Source organism: Sus scrofa, chromosome 13 (assembly GCF_054392235.1).
Source record: "Sus scrofa isolate SSC_HxYL_T2T_F1_AM1 chromosome 13, Sscrofa_HxYL_maternal_Yorkshire_Landrace_v2.0, whole genome shotgun sequence".
NCBI classification, from domain to species: domain Eukaryota; kingdom Metazoa; phylum Chordata; class Mammalia; order Artiodactyla; family Suidae; genus Sus; species Sus scrofa.
Window position 1 is genome coordinate 74550464 of NC_139395.1, and position 20766 is coordinate 74571229.

The 20766-nt window shown below is 40.3% G+C and overlaps 1 long non-coding RNA gene across 6 annotated transcripts in view; it reads right to left on the bottom strand.

Moving 5' to 3' along the window:
* The window catches only part of LOC106505658 (uncharacterized), a 1202834-nt gene that overhangs the window by 17119 nt on the left and 1164949 nt on the right, over positions 1 to 20766 (bottom strand). For 5 of the 6 annotated variants that reach the window (XR_014823614.1, XR_014823616.1, XR_014823623.1 and 2 more), the window contains one exon: positions 2111 to 2179. The exons of the other annotated variant lie outside the window; for it this stretch is intronic. This is a non-coding gene — a long non-coding RNA (uncharacterized LOC106505658). The remainder of the gene's footprint in view (positions 1 to 2110; positions 2180 to 20766) is intronic. 6 annotated transcript variants of the gene reach the window in all.

The following is a 20766-nucleotide window of genomic DNA, read 5'->3' on the forward strand; positions in this document are numbered from 1 at the left end:
TTGCTTTGGGTAGTATGGCCATTTTTACAATATTAATTTTTGCAACCCATGAGCACAGAATATCTTTCCATTTCTTTACATCTTCTTTAATTTCCTTGATTAATGTTTTATAGTTCTCAGTATATAAGTCTTTCACCTCCTTGGTCAGATATATTCCCGGGTATTTGATTTTTTGTGATGCAGTTTTAAAGTGTATTGTATTTTCCACGGCAGGGGAAACCAAAAAGAAAACAAAAAGACAACTTACAGAATTGGAGAAAATAGTTTCAAATGATGCAATGGACAGGGGCTTAATCCCTACAATATGCAAGCAGCTTGTACAACTCAACAGCAGAAAAGCCAAAAACCCAATGGAAAAATGGGCAACAGACCTGAAGAGACATTTCTCCAAGGAAGATAGACAGATGGCCAACAAGCACGTGGAAAAATGCTCAACATCCTTGATTCTTAGAGAAATGCAAATCAAAACTACCATGAGGTACCACCGCACACCAGTCAGAATGGCCATCATTAAGAAGTCCACAAATAAAAAATGCTGGAGAGGTTATGGAGAAAAGGGAACCCTCCTGCACTGTTGGTGGGAATGTCAGCTGGTACAACCACTATGGAGAAGAGTATGGAGGTACCTTAGAAAACTATACACGTGACCCAGCAATCCCACTCCTGGGCATATATCCAAACAAAACTTTCCTTGAAAAAGACACATGCACCCACATGTTCATTGCAGCACTATCTACAATAGCCAAGACATGGAAACAACCTCAGTGTCCATCAACAGATGATTGGATTAGGAAGATGTGGTACATATACACAATGGTCATGAAAAAATGAAATAAAGCCATTTGTAGCAACATAGAGACTCTCATACTGAGTGAAGTAATTCAGAAAAGAGAAAGACAAATACCATGTGACATTACTTATACCTGGAATCTAATATATGGCACAAATGAACCTTTCCACAGAAAAGAAAATCATGGGCATGGAGAACAGACTTGTGGTTGCCAAGGGGGAGTGGGAGGGAGTGGGCTGGATTGGGAATTTGGGGTTAATAAATGCAAACTATTGCCTTTGGAATGGATAAGCAATGAGATCCTGCTGTATAGCACTGAGAACTATGTCTAGTCACTTATGAAGAAGCATGATAATGTGAGCAAAAAGAATGTATACATGTATGTGTAGCTGGGTCACCATGCTGTCCAGTAGAAAAAAAAATTGTATTGGGGAAATAACAATAAAGAAAAAGCAAGTATACTTCACCAAAGATGATATCGGAACACTTAACACACATGAGAATGTGTTTGACTTCCTCAGTAATTTAGAAAAATGCAAATTAAAATTCTAGTGAGATACCTACTAGACTGATTAATATTAAATGTACTGAAAATGCCAAATATTGATGAGGATGTGGAACAATGAGGACTCTCTGACACTTCTGGAAGAGTATATACTGGTTCCATTTGGAAAACTGGAAGTGCTTATGGAATGCTCCCATGAACAACCCAATAATTACATCTTAGGCATATCTCCAGTAGAAATGCAGGCACGAGGATGCTCACAGAAATATTTACTGTGATAACTCCAATCTTGAAGCACACAAATATCCCCCAACCATAGAATGGATAAAAAAACTGAAGTATATTTATATAGGGTGATACTATATTGTAACAGAAATGATGAATTGCAGCTACACAGAACATGAATAATTCCAATAAAACTATTGCTGAGCAAAAGAAGTCAGATATAAAACAAATGTAATGTGATTCCATCCACATAAAGTTCAAAAAGTGAAAAAACCAATCTGGGGTTGGAAAGTCAGGATAATCAAGGATGTCACCCCTGGGGGCTGATGTGAGGGGTAAGGATGGAGGAGGACAGAGGCATGTTAGGTTGATAATGTTCTATTTCTTGACCAGGATTATGGTTTCCAGGATGTATTTACTCTCTTCATTGTGTGTTAATTCAGCAAGCTGTGCATTTTCATTTATGATGTGAACTATACTTCAATGAAATGATTTCAAATAGAAATATTTAAAGGTGAAATATTTACATACTCATCTTCACTGGGTATTTATTTTGAAAAATTACCAGCTTCTTCTTTGCTATACATTACCTTTCTTAAAAGCGTCTTCTCTGTCTTAAGTTTCTTGAAATCTTTCCTAGAAAGATCTTTCCTGAAGATCTAGGAAACAAAACAAAGTTGCTTTAACCATTGGTTATGGTACCAGATATTGCCTACTAGGAGAACTACTCCTTCAAGGCAGAGTTTTACTTGGTTTTAAATCTCCAGGACCAAGTACATTATCTGACTCAAGCAAGTACTCAGTAAATGTCTGTTGAATGGATGTTGGGAGATTTTTGCCTAGAACATCTCAGTACTATTCTCTAATATAGTACTTTTCACAGAGAAGACATCCAAATATATTTATTGTGTAAAAAATGAATTTTGAAAGCATGATTATAGTTTAAACTACATGGTATCTCACTGGAAAATTAAATTCTTTTAAACTATTCAATGAATTGTCACCAATTTCCTAGGTAATGCACATCACTATCCAAATATATTTTCTACTTAGTTGTTTTTTTTTCCTGCCAAAGTTTTTAGGTGCTCAAGAAACTTACTTGATTTCCCATTTTCTAGATGTTGTGAGTTGATATTACAGAGCTGGCATGCTATGATAGAAACAGCAATGTCTAGTCCCGCTCAACAATAGACCAGCTGATTTTGGCCAATCTTTTGAACTGTGCTTGGCCTGAGGCTATTCATCTTTAAAATGAAGAGGTTGGAATTGTTAAGAACAGAAAATACATGCCCTGCCAGTCATTATTCTTTCCTTCTGCCCATGGCAGACATTGCTAATTGATCACGTTACACTCGTCCATTGAGCCCTAGTAGCCAAAGAATTCTTAGCATGGCACACCACAGCCATACCAATTGATTGTAGCTGGCAACTATACAAAACCTAATTAGCAACCCTCAAGTGAAAGACACTAAGTCCCTTTCACTTCTAAGGTTCTGTGGTTCCCTGATCTATAAAAAAGTTATATTCTCTGCAATGACTCCAAGGCACTGCATAATTTTAAAGTACATTCAGCAGTATCAAAGAAAGATTACATTTTATTATTCACAGTTTCAAAGGTAAGAGTGTTTTATTGCATTATCAATCTTTGCAAATGGATAATCCACATATATTTACCATTGAACAGACTCTTCTTAGGCATGCTTTTTATTTTTAGAATGGGATCTGAAACTAGCACAGGAACACCTATCAAGTATCAGAGTTGAATGTAGACCCAAATCTGAAATCTCCCCCTGGGCCTTAAGTATTAATAATAAAATGAATTTTCCTAAAATGGTAGCACTTGACAGGTAGGCATTTGTATGCCTCTTCATTCTGAGAGTGAATTTAGAGACTTCAGGAATAAAGATCTGAACAATATGAGCAGAGGCCTGAGGTCTGAAGTATCTGAATAATATCTTTAAATTAGAGTTCACATCAAATTCAAGTTTTTCTAATGACTTTGGATGCATATCTTGGTATAATTTAAGTATATTAACCTGAGTGTGTGGGTAATCACTGAGTAATAACACTGTTAACATGGTGTTACTTGAATGAAAGGAGAGAGAAAAGTCTGTGGTTTTCTCAAACACTGTGGTCATTAGAGCCTCAGATCACTGGTGAGTAATGAGTACTTTCCACTCCAATCTCCTTGAAGAAGCTGTGTCCTCAGTTTAGAAATTGAGTGTCTTTTCTTTATTCACCAAATAATTGGGATTACAAATTCATTTTTTTTCTCTCTTTAGAGCACATCAATTCTGACCTCAGTTGGCACAGTTTTCAGATTTAGTTAGGCAAAGGTTAGTCCATGGGCTGAAACTAAAACCACTTTTCATGATGCTCCAAGGGTCTTCATTCACAAGAAAGCATCATCTAAATTCCAGTAAGCAAAGGGGATAAGCAAGTGCCTGGGTTTGAGGAATGGGGCTGAAATGCTGGCTCTGCCTTAACCTTAACCTCTGGGGTCTGTTTCCATTTGTTTGATTCAAGAGATAAACTCAGTGCTCCTGAGAAGTCTTTCAGCTCCAACATTCTAGATGGTGCTCATTAATTTTAGGTAACAGACCTCCAAAATTGGTGATAATATCCAAAATTTCCAGATATTTTAGCCCAAACTGGACTGTGGGACATTTTAGAGAGTCTATTTATTATTTGGAGATGTGACTGCCAGTCTCTAGTTAGCCTGAGCTGATTGCCTGTGTGAGTATCTGTTCTCAGATCCCAGCTGTGCCCCCCTTCCCTCCTCCACCAGCTGCCTCCTTAAATCAGGGTCAATTTCCTGATCTAGGGAGCAAGTCCTCAAAATGTGATGCAACAGTTGATTTGCAAAGTAGGCTGAGGCAATGCAGATTTGTGAATACTGTGATAGACACATACTTTGCAGTCCTGCTTTCTTTTTGTTTGTTTTTGTTTTTAATTTATTTTTTAAAATAAAGTGTAGTTGATTTGCTGTGTTGTGCTAATTTCTGCTGTACAGCATAGTGACCAAGTCACATATATATATACATATATATACACACATATATACATATATACACACATATATACATACATATGCACATATATACACACACATATAAGTACATATATACACATGTATATATATATACACACACACATATATATACATATATGTATATATATATACACACACATACACACACATTCTTTTTCTTATACTATCTTCCATCATATCATATCCCAGGAGATTGAATATAGTTCCCTATGGTGTATAGCAGGACCTCATTACTTATCTACTCTGAAAGCAATAGTTTGCATCTACTAACCCCAAACTCCTAGTTCATCCCACTCTCTCCCTTCTCCCCTTTGGCAACCACAACTCTGTTCTCTATGTCTGTGAGTCTGTTTCTATTTTGTAAATAGGTTTATTTGTGCCATATTTTAGATTTCACATATAAGTGATATCATACGGTATTTGTCTTTCTCTTCCTGACTTATTTCGCTTAATATGAGAAAATTCACAATAGCCAAGACATGGAAACAACCTAAATGTTCATCGACAGATGACTACATTAAGAAGATGGTATATATATAGATAGATATATATACACACAATGGAATACAACTCAGCCAAAAAAAAAAAAAAAAAAAGAATGAAATAATGGTATTTACAGAAACATGGATGCTCTTTTCAATGTTAAGAACTCCTACTATAGCAGAAAGAGTACTTCAGGTTTTGTTTTGGGATGGTTCCCAATCCTTCGAGTCTTAGTTTATATACTTGCAAAATGAAGGAGGAGCCTGGGAGATTTCCATGGTCCCCTTCTGCTATGTAATTTCACATATCTCTGGATGCTACTTTTGGCTTCCCAGGTTCTCAGACCCAGATTAATTACCTTGATGATGCAGAGCTACATGATGAAGGTTATGTGCCTAAGAAGGTCCTTTTCCTATTTACACTGGATTAACCCACGGCAACTGGCTTAGAACCCACTGCAACTGGCTTAGGCTGGGCAGCATTTCCTATGAGTTATCAAGTGTGTTTTCAGACCATTCAGTGGCTTTCCAATGGGTGATGAAAAATTGGTCTGATTGAATATACATATATATGTACATACACATATATGCATATACACAGTTTTTCAGAGGAATTGTTTGGAGACCAATGTTAAAAAGTCTAAATCTGAGAATTGTGATGAGTTTGAAGCTCAGGTCAAATGAGCCTCTGAACCCACTCCCAGGAGGCCCCTGAACCCCCTCCCAGGAGGTCCTGGCTTGCCCACTAAGTGAGCTATTCAGACTCCTGAATAGTACTTGTATTCTTAAGGCACATTGGTTAGTTTTATCTTGCTTTCGTAATAAATCACCATACATGTGGCAGCTTAAACAATATACATTTATTATTTTATACTTTGGTAAGTCAGAAATCCACACCAGTCTGACATGGACAAATCAAGGTGTCGGCAAGACTGCCTTCCTCTCTGGGAACTGGAGAGAAGACCCTGCTCTTGCCTTTTGCTGCACCTATGCCTGGCTCCTGGCTCCCTTCCTCCGCCTTCAAAGTCATTGATCACCTTGCTGACACTCCTCCATTATCACATCTTTCTCTTTGATCACAACCAGGAAAGGTCCTCTGATTTTAAAAACTTGTGAAGAGATTGAGCCCACCTGGAGGATCCAGGAGAGCCCTTCGATTTCAAGGTCTTTAACCTAATCACACATCAAAATCCCTTTGCTCCATGGAAGGCAACTCAGCCACAGGTTCAGGGATAAAACACAGACATCTTTGTGTGTGTGTGTGTGGGTCATTATTCTGTCTCCTCTGATATGCTCAATGAAGGCCTTTGGGAAAGTCTATTTTTTACTCCCAAGTTTGAGGCATGGGGGCAAATCCAAGTCTCAGAGTGATTCTAAATAACATGTACAGCACACAGGGCCTTAGTGACCATCTGGTTAAACCTCTCACTTTACTGATGAGGAAACTGGGCCCCAGACAGGCAAGACTTGTTCAAGGTCATGCTGATGAGCAGAGGAGGAGCTGCACGTGGAATCCAGCTGGCCTGGCTCACAGCCTAGCCCTCTTCCCACCACTCCTTGTGGCCCCACTGACCAGACTCTCACTGCAAGGAATCTTTTTGCTATAAAACCACCGATGGGAGGCTTTGTTCTACTTGGAAGAAGAGTTTTGAATGAGAACAGGAATTTGTTAAAAGGTTCATAATGAAATGTCAAGATGGTTTGCCATTTTACAAAAATACCATTTTTAATCCCAAGTGACAAAATGACTGTTGCTAAAGGGAGATGGTATTTAAGTAAAGGTCACATAAAATCAGGGGGCGAAGGCAACATATGATGTATCAGAAATTTAAGGATAAATTAAAAAAAAAATCTTTGGACCCTGGAAATTTTACCATTCTCTCTTCTGCTCTAGCTCACCCTATCTTTAAGTTCTTGAATCCACATAGTTTTCCATTATTAACTCCAGCATTCCACCCACCCTTCATCCCTACCCTACAGGTTATGTACTGCATACCAACCATGTGCCAGGGATGCTGGAGATACACTGGAGAAGAAAACAGAGTTCCCACACTCGTAGGGCTGACAGTAGTAAATTGAGGCATCCCACAGTGAGTTCTTGGCAACACCTGATTACCAGATTCCTGGCTCCCACACATCTCCAGAAGGAGAAGGAGCTGGACCCAGGACATTGCAATTTAACAAGCTTTCCTGGTGATTTTTAAAAATTTATTTATTTATTTGGCCATGCCTGTGGCAGGTGGAAGTTCCCGGACCCAGAATCGAACCTGCGCCACAGCAGTGACTGAAGTCATTGCAGTGACAACGCCAGATCCTCAACCCACTGCACCACAGGAGAACTCCCCAGCTGACTTTAACACATTAAATTTTGGATTCTACTGCTGTATATAAAAATAATTCAGCTGGTAGAGCCCCCCTTCCATACTCTCTCCGTGGTTCGCTGGGATCCCAACAAAGGATAAGAGATAAGGGGAGAGGAGTTCCCATCATGGCTCAGTGGGTTAAGGACATGACTAGTATCCATGAGAATGTGTTATTTGTCTCTGGTCTCACTCAGTGGGTTAAGGATCTGGCATTGCCATGAGCTGTGGTGTAGGTCGCAGACACAGCTCAGATCCTGTGTTGCTGCCAGCCTATACCACAGCCACAGCAATGCCAGATCCAAGCTGGGTATGTGACCTACACCATAGCTCATGACAATGCTGGATCCTTAACCCACTGAGTGAGACCGGGGATTGAACCCGCATCCTCATGGTTACTAGTCAGATTCGTTTCTGATGGGAACTCCTATCTAGCAGTTTTATTGTTAGTAGCATGGTCCCAAACAATGAAGTTTCTCAAAGTGCCAGAAAGCTCTTCAAGCCAGTTTGAATGAGTGTCTTGAAAATAGTCCACTTCACTCAGAGATATTCTAAATTTAACTGTTCATATCGGTTCTTTAAAAAAAAAAATTAGAGTTTTAAGGTTTTGTTTTTTTTTCCCCTTTATCTCCTCCCCATGGCACATGGAGTTTCTGGGCCAAGGATCAGATCCCGCAACTACCACAATGCAGGATCTTTAACCCACTGGGGATTGCACCTGCACCTCTGCAGTAACCTGAGCTGCTCCAGTTGGATTTTTAACCCACTGTGCCACAGCAGGAACTCCTTTATTAAGTATTTTTAATTTAATTAAATTAACTTGACAAGTGCTGGAGGGGCTGTGGAGAAAAGGAAACCCTCCTGCACTGTTGGTGGGAATGTAAACTGGTACAGCCACTATGGAGAACAGTTTGGAGATACCTTAGAAATCTACACATAGAACTTCCATATGACCCCACAATCCCACTCTTGGGCATATATCCGGACAAAGCTCTACTTAAAAGAGACACATGCACCCGCATGTTCATTGCAGCACTATTCACAATAGCCAGGACAGGGAAACAACCCACATGTCCATCAACAGATGATTGGATTAGGAAGATGTGGTATATATACACAATGGAATACTACTCAGCCATAAAAAAGAATGACATAATGCCATCTGCAGCAACATGGATGGAACTAGAGACTCTCATATTGTGTGAAATGAGTCAGAAAGACAAAGACAAATACCGTATGATATCACATATAACTGGAATCTAATACCCAGCACAAATGAACATCTCCTCAGAAAAGAAAATCATGGACTTGGAGAAAAGACTTGTGGCTACCTGATGGGAGGGGGTGGGAGTGGGAGGGATTGGGAGCTTGGGCTTATCACACACAACTTAGAATAGATTTACAAGGAGATCCTGGTGAATAGCACTGAGAACTTTGTCTAGATACTCATGTTGCAACAGAACAAAGGGTGGGGAAAAAAATGTAACTGTAATGTATACATATAAGGATAACTTGATCCCCTTGCTGTACAGTGGGAAAATAAAAATTAAAAAAAAATTAAGTTAACAAATAGCAATTGTCTACTACAAACAGTGGGGATACAAAAGTGGAGAGCACGAAAACAATTCCTAATCCTGTGAATATACTGTATTTTAAAATCGACCCTGGAAGAAAAAATCAAATAAAATACGAGGAAAATATAAAAAATAATCTGAAGGAAATAACAAGGGGCTAAAGTAGAGCGAAATGAAAATTGAGAGGGACCTGCTTTAGGTTGGATGGAAAATAAAAAATCCTTCACAACTGTCATCACAGACCTGGATGAATTCTCAAACTTTGTTTATGGGTAAGATTCTGATAAAAGTTTTGTATCTATTAAAATTTTAATTGCCCTTCATTTCATAATGAATACTTTACAACAAGAACCTAGTTAATTTACACTTTGATTTCTAGTTAATATTCATGGCATCAGAATTCATACTTCATTTAGTGGTTGAAGGTAATGAGAAATCATGATACTGATATTTTTCAAATGGTTCATCTTTCAGTGAAATTTAAGCCAGGTGCAAAAATACCTATTTGCCACCAGATGGCGTAGTTGACATTTACAGAGAGTGCACAGGGGCGATTCAACCTTTTGAATTCAACCGTTTCTTCTCTCTCTCTCTCTCTCACACACACACACACACACACACACACACACACACACACACACACACACACACACACACACTTTTTTCTACTTAATGAATAAAGAAATGAAAGCAGGTGAGAGAAAAAAGGCATTAAAAATGATCAAGTTTTTAAAAATACAAAAATTTCCCCTAACCTCATCTGCGAAAATTAATGTTAAGTGGATTGGTAACCCCTCTTAGGAGGGAGGTCTGACTCTACATACTGATGTTAATGATTTGAATTCATCAGTTCCTAAAACACATTTACCACTAGAATAACCTCATTCTCTCTCACCAAGATAGAAAAAAAAAAAAAAAAAAAAAAAAGAAAGAAAGAAAGAAAGAAAAAGAAAGGAAAAAAAAGAGAAAATACTCTCTTGGTTATTTTTAAAGCCCTGCATAGTGTGTGTGTGTGTGTGTGTGTGCACACGCGCATACTTTTTAAATGTGTTAGACCATGGTGATAAATTACCACCCCTTCCCCCTTGTGCTGCCTCACCTGCATCTCTATACACTTTTCTGTTTAAATCAATCATCATTTTCTTCTCCTGGGTTAAAGGAAAGGAAATCCCTGCTCTTCATTCTTGGCTACATCTCTCTGCCAGGGTGAACACTTTTCTTGTATATTTTCATTCCTAGAAACAAACTTCAAAACTTCCTTGTGTTGGCTCTATAATTTGGCTTTTGGATTTTCAGGTTATTGCTGTAATAAGCCCTTTGACATGGTCGTCTCCTTTGTACAGGCAACTCCTTACTCCCCCATCCAGTCACTCCAGCAACTGGCTTCATAAACCTCATCTACCCCATTGATTTTCTGAAATTCTTACCTTTGCCTGCAAATGATCTTTATTTATATAGAACTGCACTGATTTTTATGCCTGCCCTTGTTCTGGATACACCTCAAATAAATTTCAGCTTCATTCTGCTCTGGCATTAGCGCCAATAATTTGATCCTCACCTTTGCTAACTGATTCTTCTCACAGAGTGGAGCCTTAATGAAAATACGAGCAGGTCAGATTCACCTTGTTTTAGTCAAGTTTCTTTGTTTTGGGTGAAAACAGCTCATACTTTTGATCTGTCTTTCAGTGCTACCTGACTGGCATAAAATCAGAAACCTGAGCAGCTAGTCCTGACTTAACACGTTAACTCTGTGACCTTGTGTATGACCTCTGTGGACCTCAGAGTCCTCTATAAATCGAGGGCCTTGGAAACATGCTCTTGGAGACCTCCTCTGGCTCTAAAATTTTCTAATTCTATAAATCAGTGGCTTCATACTTTACCCAACCACCTTCAATCTGGTGTCTGTCGGCTCATACCTAAGATGTGCCAGGCCATTCCAGTGGAATGGGGGTGGGGTGGTGAAAAGGAGAATAAGGTGAAAGGGGGAGAGGGCAGGGTCCTCCACTGCCCTCCCCTCCAGATCCTGTCTCCTCTGCACAAAAATCCCAGAGATAGCAAAAACAGGACTAAAACCTCACCCACTTAAGATGACTTAACTGGATTTTGTAAGCCACTTAAATCCCATGTGGAGCACTGCAGAGAATAACTATGACAAATACGTAATGAGTTTGAATCTTAGAGAAATCTAACCTTTAGAGAACTTGAAGGTGTCTCTCCTTGACAAAGAATAAAGGAAAGAGAGCTGTGCCTAAGAGCATGGACGGAGTATCAGGCCTTGATTTCCTACATCATTCCCTAGGCTAATGGTTCTCAAACTTCTGTGGGGCATCAGTCTCTTCTCTACCAAGAGTTAAAATACCGATTGCTGCGGGGGTTGGGGGGGGTTCTTGCTGTGGCTCAGCAGATTAAGAACCTGACATAATGTCTGTGAGGACACAGGTTGGATTCCTGGCCTCACTCAGTGGGTTAATGATCCGATGTTGCCACAAGCTGTGGTGTAGGTTGTAGATGCAGCTTGGATCTGATGCCATGGCTGTGGCTTAGTCCAGCAGCTGCCTTTTTGATTTGGTCAGGGAAATTCCATATGCTGCAGGTGCGGCCTGAAAGGAAAAAAAACAATACTGATTGCTAGGCTCCACCTCCGTGGAGTTTCTGATTCTGCAGGTTTGAGGTAAGGCTTAAAAAGGTACATTTCTATCAAGCTCCCAGATGTTGCTGATGCTACTGGTCTAGAAGCACACTCAGAACCACTGGCCCAAGCAACACAGAGAGCCTGACTGCACACTGTTCACCGTTCAGGTCACTTGTTACCTGCTTATGACCCTGGTTTAGAATAATTTCCCCAGACGTGTCTACAGGTTGATCCTCAGAACCCATGAATAGTTACCTTGCACAGTAAAAGGGACTTTGCAGATGTGATTAAGTTAAGGACCTTGAGATGGGAGATTTATCCAAGATCAGCTGGGTGGACCTAGTCTGATCACAAGCTTCTTTCTAAGAGGGAGGCAAGAGGGTCGCAGGAAGAAAAAAGAGGCAGGACAATAGAAAAAGAGGTTGGACTGGTGCACTTTGAAGATGGAAGAAAGATGCCACAGGCCAAGGGCTGTGGGAGGCAGAGGAAGGAAGAAGGCCATGGGCAAGGATGCGGGAAGACGCAGGAGGAAAAGGTTAACATACAGATCCTTCCATCTGACTGTTCATCTGTCCTTTATTCTGTCCTCTATGATAAAGCAGTTGATGTGATTTCCTGAGTTCTGTGAGCCATTCTAGCAATTTATCAAGCCTAAGTGTTTATGGCTGGTTGGTCAGAAGCACAAATGACAATCTGGGACTTGTGATCAACATCTGACAAGGGAGAATCTTGTAGGTCTGGATCCTTAACCCGGGAGTTCTGCCCTAACTCCAGGTGGACAGTGTCAGGACTGAACTGATTTGCAGGACAGCCAGCTGGTGTTAGAGAATCGGTTGTTGTGGGAAAAATGGACACAGTGGGTCACAGAAGTGTTCTGTGTGAAGAGTAGAGTAGATGCAGGAGTTTTTCTATATACATGTCACCTGTCCTATCTATCTCATTTTAATAAATTTGGAAAATTTTATCCCTTTTGTAGAAGTGGGGAGAAGCCCAGGCCTGGCATAAGTGTGAACTTGGAGTCTTTCACCTCTTTGGCCATACCAGGCATTTTAGAGTATCTGTTTTCAAAAAGACAGGCCAACCTTCTGCTTAGGGTATGAATTTGTAAGCCTACCTGCCTCAGCTAACACCATCCAGCAATCTCTGATTTACAAAATTAGAGGCATTTACCGTATGTTTTCTAAATCATTCACTATTACTTCCCCATCAATGGTACTCTTAAGAGGAAATGCCTCTGTTTGCATCTAGTGCCTCTTAAATCACTCTTGTTTTAAGGACCAATGAGTGGAAAATTTCTAATAAATCCCCAATTCTTCATAGTTCATGAAACACACATAATTATACTCTGTAAGAATATAAAGCTTAAGGATTCTCCCCAGTCCATTTGCAAGGCAAGATAGTGAGCACATCTTTATAATTTAAGCAGGAGTCCCTTCCAGACTTATCCAAGTCCCAGACTTATCCCAGTTCAATAATGAAAATCAATAAAACTAAATATCTGCAGCCAAACATACATTCCCATCAAGCAGCAAACATAGTTCCCAGATTAGACTCCAAGCCCTGCATTTCTTTTTTCTTCCTGGACCACCATTTGCTTCGGGTGCTAGAATTTTGCACTTTCCAATATGGTAGCCACTAGCCAAGTGTGGTTATTTAAATATGTTATTGTAAGTTAAATAAAATTCAGTATTCAACTCCTCAGTAAACTTAACTGCGTTTTAAGGGCTCAGTCATTACTAGCGGCTAGTGGCTGCTGTACTGGTCAGTGCAGAGAGAGAGCTGTTTCCACAGCACAGGATGTTCAGCTGGACAGAGCTGCTTTCCATGTTTCCCTGTCCAAGCAGGTGCAAATCATTCAGGGACAATAGGAAGAATTGCCCCTGCCCTTTGGTTTTACACAATTTGTTTCCAAGAGCTAGAATAAACTGGAGTTGGCTGAGTTCTTTCATGGTGATGTTAGCAATGGGTTATGGTTTCATAGCATGTGGGAATGGAATTAGTCAATATGTTTTCTGAGGGGCTAAAGGAAAGGTTCAGAGTTCATAGTGTGCTCATTTACACAGCATCTCACTTGATTTTTACCAAAACTTTGTGGTGGGCTGGGCTGCTGATTTCACTTTAAAGGTGAATACATGGATGACTGGACAATTGGGCCAGGACCAAACCAGCACAAGCAAAAGATGAACGGAAAGCCGTGTTTCTTAATGTAAATTTAGGGAGGAAGATGAGAGGCAGAACAGACAGTTTCTGGTACATTTCCAAGAACACACAGCAGTTGGTAGCCAAGCTAGGACTAAAACCCAGGTCCCCTGAACATAAGTCCACTGTTTTTCTACTTTACCATGACATTATGTGCAACTTTAGGGCACATTTCTTACTTGCCTGTGCAAGAATTTTTTGTGGCTGGTTCCCAGCCTCTTTGACACTGAATTTATATCTTTGTAATCATCTTCCAGAAAGTGTCTTCAGATGATTGATACATTATACTAACAATAACATTTATTTCTAGATCTTAGCCTATGCCAAGCTCTAGTCTAAACACTTTACATTAATAATTTCATTAAATCCTTTTCAGAGCTCTAAAAGGCAGATTCTATTATCATTGTTTCAGGCGCTGGGTAACTGAGACATGGGGGTTTGGGTAATATATTCATAGTTAATGATGTAAACCCCTGTGTCTGACTCCAGAGCCTAAGGGAGGGAAACTTATGAGACTAGATGAAGGAAAATATCTCTGCAGGGATGCTGGAGCTTCCTAGAGGGGAATCAGTGAGAAACATACAATAGTACCTGACCAGAGGAAAAAATGTTCCAAAGAGAAAGAGATAGAATTAAACATCCTCCAAGGGCAGAGAGTCCTGATGCCATATCATGGCAGGACGACTCACAGGGAACAGAACTCTTTTCACTTGCTTGCCCTGCCCTGGTCTTAGGCCTAGAGGGTAAGTCAGCAGATGTAGACCAGAAGAGCAAGAAGGAAACCACCGAGCTCCTTCCATCTCTTTTGTCTTCAGGAAACACCAGATCTGAGCCACATCTGTGACCTACACCACAGCTTGTGGCAACATTGGATCTTTAACCCTCTGAACGAACCTGCATCCTCATGGACACTACTATATTGGGTTCTTAACCCATTGAGCCACAAAGAAAACTTCAGGGCTTAGAATCTTTACTATCAGATAAGAGTTTGGATTTTTTGATTCTTACACTGGAATGAAGATTTTAGTTCTTTTGATTTGAGACTGCTTTGAGAATGAAAATTAAGGGAAAGATTTTATAATAGCCTGAGTGTGACCCCTGAAAGTCCTGAGATCTGACCAAGATTTAATCCAAGTGGTGAATGTGAGCATGTAGCACATAATGGGAGACAATAAAGTTGTCCTCTGCCTGCACGTTACTGAGCCCAACTATGTAAGAAAAAGGTTACAGAAGTTAAAAAACTGAAGTTTGCTACCATCCAGGCTTAGGACTTTCTAATTGCAACCATATCTCTGCTCAGCTTGCCAGATCTCAGGCTAAAGGTTGGGCCATTTTAAAAGCCTGAGGGGAAAAATCTTTAACAATCTATGCTGCCCAACTTGCTCCAGGAATAGCAGTGAGGAAGTGCATTTCTCAAGATAATAGAGAGCTTGTGAGGGCCTGGCGCCTATGGCCAGAACCCAGTGAGAAGCTGCTTTGTCAGGCTACATCCAGCTCTGAAAATGAACCATATCCACAAGGAAGCGAAGAGGAGCTCTCCTCCCTTAGGTATTCTGACCCAGCCCCCGAAGCAGAAACCTCACACACCAAGTCACTAAGTGAGTACATATCCATCATTAAGCTGAGAGCAATACATCATCTCAGGTACTAAGAGATATAAGTGCTACGGAGCAACAGAAACTCTCACTTGTTGCTGTGGGAAATGCAAAATGGTGCAGTCTGGTTGGGAGAGAGTTTGGGGATGTCTTACAAAACCAATCAGAACTTTGTAATCCAGCAATCTTCCTCCTTGCCAATGCAGCTGAGAATTCACCACACAAAAACCCTGTACCAAATGTGTACAGCATCTTTATCCATAATTGCCAAACTGGGAAGGAAACAAGATGTTCTTTAGTAAGTGAATGGATAATGTCTGGTGTCTCCAGACTGTGGTATATTATTCAGAGCTAAAAATAAAGTGTCAAGCTATGACCAAACATGGGGGAAACTTAAACACATATTACCAGGCGAAAGAAGCCAATCTGAAAAGGCTACATACTGTATAATTCCAACCATATGGCATTCTGTAAAAGGCAAAACTGTGAAGAAAGTAAGAAGATCAGTGGTTGCCAGGGATTAGCGGGTGGGAGTTATGAATAGGCAGAGCACAGGGGATTTTAGGACAGTGAAAAATACTTCGTGTGGTATTGCAATGATGGATACATTTCATACATGTGTTTAAACCCATAGAATGTTAAACACCAAGAGTGAACCCTAATGCAAACCGTGGATTAGTGATATTAGTTTAGGTACATTGATTGAAACAAAGGTGCCATTTGGGATCTGGATGTTGGTAGTGGGGGAGACTGTCTAGGGTAAGGGATATCTGAGAAATCTATATTTCTACTTAATTTTGCTGTGAACCTAAAACTACTCTGCAAAATAAAGGCTATTCAAAATAAATTTGAGGAGTTCCCATCTTGGTACAGCAGAAACGAATCTGACCAGGGACCATGAGGCTGTGGGTTCAATCCCTGGCCTTGCTCAGTGGGTTGGGGATCTGGCGTTGCCGTGAGCTGTGGTGTAGGTTGCAGATGTGGCTGAGATCTGGTGTTTATGTGGCTGTAGTGTAGGCTGGCAGCTGCAGCTCCAGTTAGACCCCTGGACTGGGAAACTTCATATGCTGCAGGTGCGGCCCTAAAAAAAAGAAAGACAAAATAAATAAATAATAAATTTGAAAATTAGAAAGAAAAAGAAGAGATCAAAGTGAAGAGGGAGGTGCCCAGGATCTAAACCCATCTCTCTCCTTCTCTCTCTGGTCATCTCTATCTGGCTTTCTCTCCTTGGCATCATTTGGTTGCAATGGAAGATGGAAGCTGACAATAGTTCTGGCCTGCTGAGGGTCTGCCCCAGTCCCAAGGATTTGGAGTCTCTCTCTCCCAGCACTGTGCCCCCACAGAGCCAAAGGAGAGAAGTGGACTAATTCCAAAATGCAGTGATAGAAAACTGGCAGCCTGAATACAGGTCAAATTCTATCTGCAGATAGAATTTTTGATTGATTGTTTTTTATTTAAACCACAGTTATTTTAATTTTTTGAAACACAGAGCTGAGTGAGATCTTTAATAATACAGACAGCTGCTATAATTATGCCAATTTCACAGATAAAACCAGGATCAGAAAAATCAAAAATTTTGCTCTGTGATAGGTTGATTGTATTACTGTTAGAATATCTGAACTGGAGTTCCTGTTGTGTCACAGTGGTTAACGAATCTGACTAGGAACCATGAGGTTGCGGGTTCGATCCTTGGCTTCACTCAGTGGGTTAATGATCCAGCGTTGCTTCGAGGTATGGTGTAAGATCACACATGCGGCTCGGAGCTGGCATTGCTGTGGCTCTGGTGTAGGCTGGTGGCTACAGCTCTGATTGGACCCCTAGCCTGGGAACCTCCATATGCCACAGGAGCAGCTCTAGAAAAGGCAAAAAAAAAAAAGAAAAAAAAAGAATATGTGAACTCTTCCTTTACAGATCCCTTCCTTATGGAGGATGGCACTTCCTGCCCCACTGATGTCAGACAGGTCCATGTGACTTGCTTTGGCCGGAGAAATGCAGGAAGAAATGACATATGCAATTTCTAAGCAAAAGTGCTGCCCCACAGTCCCATCATCTTCCTTTATTCCTCTGCCTCAGAAATGGCAACATCCCTGATGGAAGCTTTTCCTTCAGCTTGGATCCCAGGGCTATGGCCAAGAATGGGCCGCATATGCATGAGTACAAAACAAATTGTTATTGTAAGCCACTGCAATTTGGGTTATTTTGTCACCACGGCATAACCTGACCCACGTTAACTAATACAATTGCACCACTAGGAAGAGTTAGGGTGAGATTTAAACCTGCACCAGTCAGGTCCCAGACAGGAGAAAGAAGCCATATGGGCTGCTGTAACAAAATGCATGATAGATTTTTTTTTGGATAGCCTTTTCCTTCCTTTTCTTTTCTTTTTTCTCTTTTCTTTTCTCTTATTATTTTTTTGACCACATCCATGGCATGTGGAAGTTCCCAGGCCAGGGATCAAATCCATGCTATAGCAGTGACCTGAGCACTGCAGCGATGATGCCAGATTCTTAACCCACTGCACCACAGAGAACTCCTGTTTCTTATTTTGAGCCACTTGCTACAATTTAAATTTGATGAGTGTCACACAGAAATTTTCACTTTGGCTTCTCCTTAAAAAAAAAAAAAAAATCAGAACTAGAAGCAAAGGGCTCAGATTTCCACGAAGCTGTAGTTGGCTAAAGCTGAATTGTCTCACTTGCATTCCCTTCTTGGCCCTGGAGGCAATGATGTCTGGGACCCCTGCTGTAAAGGGTTACAACTATCTAGATAGATACCTAGGAGTAGATATGCACTTTTTAAACTACAAAATTCATTTAGGATATGGAAAGCATAAACTAGGCTATTGTAGATCTGTTACTATCCATATAAAAATTCTGCAATCTTCTAAAAAGTGGTAGTTTATAAATGTGTCAATATCAAATGAGCTTGTGCAAAACAATCAGGCAGGAGTGAGTGGAGAACTGTGCTGAGAACAAGGGAACCTGAGATTTTATTTCTATTTCAACCTTGAGTCACCTGGGCATCCTTGGAAGACTGTCTTTAATTTCCTGGACTTCAATGCTACTATTATAAAAACAGGGATTGGTGTAGCCAATGTTCCCCAAAGAGCAGTTCTTGGCACACCGATCTTGTGAGTCTATGTGAAAACAGAGTTCCATTTCCAGATAGTTTGGGAATGCTTTTACCTGGCTTGGGACAAGGACTCTTGAATACTGCCATATTAAAGTGTGTCCCTATAGGACTAAAACTTGATTAACTTTGTTGCGTCTAGTGTGTTTTACAAAATGATTTGACAAAAAGCATTTATTAGCATTGCCCAGAACTTGCATTCAGTTGCACACACACTGATGAGTCATGGCCACCCTGGGATCTATTCAGCCTGTGTATCACAGGTCTTATGAAAGGTTTTAAGCATAGGTTTAGAATTTGAGGGATTTGCATTTTAGCATGTTTCTAATTAATTCATTTGCATTACCCCCCCTCCGTTTTTTTTTCTGGAGAGAGCGCTGGGTTTTTCTCCCTTACTAAGATAACGATGAAACAAATTAGCAATGCAAAGTATATTCTCAGCATGATCTGAATTTGATTTTCCAAGGTCTTCCTTCTCTGGATGTAATGGGTGTTCATCCCTTTCAAAGTGACCATTATGCTGCTAAAATATTGAAGTCTGGCAAAAGCAGAGCTATTGTGGAAACATTAAGAAAACATAATTACCGTACAATGGCACCACCTCATTTGCATAGTGTCGAAATGCATCTTGATGGGAAAAGGAAACGATTTTCAGAAAAATATTTTCTGTGTCATGATTTCTATCCTTTTTGTTTCTCTTATCCACATGGGGCCAATTGGAATGCTTTACTACACAAATTTGAGATAAATCAGGATTTAAAAAAAATCTACTTCCTATGAACGAAGCAAGCTTAATCTTTTATTGTACCTTGGGGGTGAGTTTGGGAGCCCCTAAAAAATACAGCTCCTTCTGGAGCACTAAATTCCTTGAAAGAGCTCATGAAAATGCCATTTATTTCCAGATGATGTGACACCCGCATGCAGGCATGAGGGAGTTAGCCTGTGAGCCGAGTGTGCCAGATATTAAGCAAACCATTCAGTGCTCTATGGATAAACTTAGATTTATGACTTTGAAACAGTATGAATGGCAATGTTAAAATTTTCATACAGAACTACACTTTTTTTTTTCTACAAAGGCAGGTTGAGGTGCAGGTATTCTTTTCAACTGCATGAATGCACAAAGGCTGTCTGGACCAGAGAGCTCCAATTAACCAAATGCTCATGGTGAATTAGTGGGTTCTTAGGTTTTGTTAATAAGCATGCAATATTTGACACACATAAGAGGTTTCTGGCCCACCACCTTCCAAACTGGTCAAATGCCATATTTCACAGAAGAGTGATAAATCATAGAGTATGTAGAAGAGGCTCTTGGAAAGGTCAGGAAGGAGGGTCTGGAAACTCCAACAATGTGGAGACTGTGACATTTCTCAGGCAGAGTTTGGTCTTGATCATCTTTGTATCCCCAAGTAGCAGGTGGCTTGGAAGAATTGGGAACATATGGCCCCAAGGAGAAAACGGTTAATGGAGAAGTGATAGCTTTAATGTGGAGGCAGACGCTGACTTTCTCTAGGGGAAAAAATAGAGCTGGTTGGTGCAGATTATTGCTCTGTGATCCCAGAGAATACTCTTTCCCCTGCTTCCTACTGCCTGCCAAAGACCTGTGATGTTTCTCAAGGCAAAAGACCTTAAGATTTTCATGAATTGACGTTGATTTACACAATGTCTTTTGTTCTGTGTTTCTCCTCCCTGCTGCTTCAATTAAACACTTTAGAGTATCTCTCTTATTTGCTACATGATCTCTCTCCTATTCCTAACAACTCCAATGATTAGCAAAATTTAGATTGTCAAATCACAAGGAGGTGAGTTAATCTGATATTATTAATCTAGGGGAACCCAAGAATGAGATGAGGCCCCTAATCAACTCTCCATTTGAATCCCTTTTGCTATGTGGAGTGCTGTGGTGTGATCTATTGAAAATATCATGAAATTCTAGCCTAAAAATATTGGAGAAAATTTTCCCTCCACAACTGTGCCTGGATTTGAACGCAGCATGATTCCTCTTGCATGGGAATGCGATAGGTTAATAAAGTCTCTCAAGATAGTTTTCGACACCCTTCTACTTTATTTTTTTGTTTTTTTTAAAAAATTACTCAATGAATTTTATTACATTTACAGTTGTACACTGATCATCACAAGCCGATTTTATAGCATTTTCGTCCCAAACCCCCAGCCCATCCCCCAGCCCCCCAACCTGTCTCATTTGGAAACCATAAGTTTTTCAAA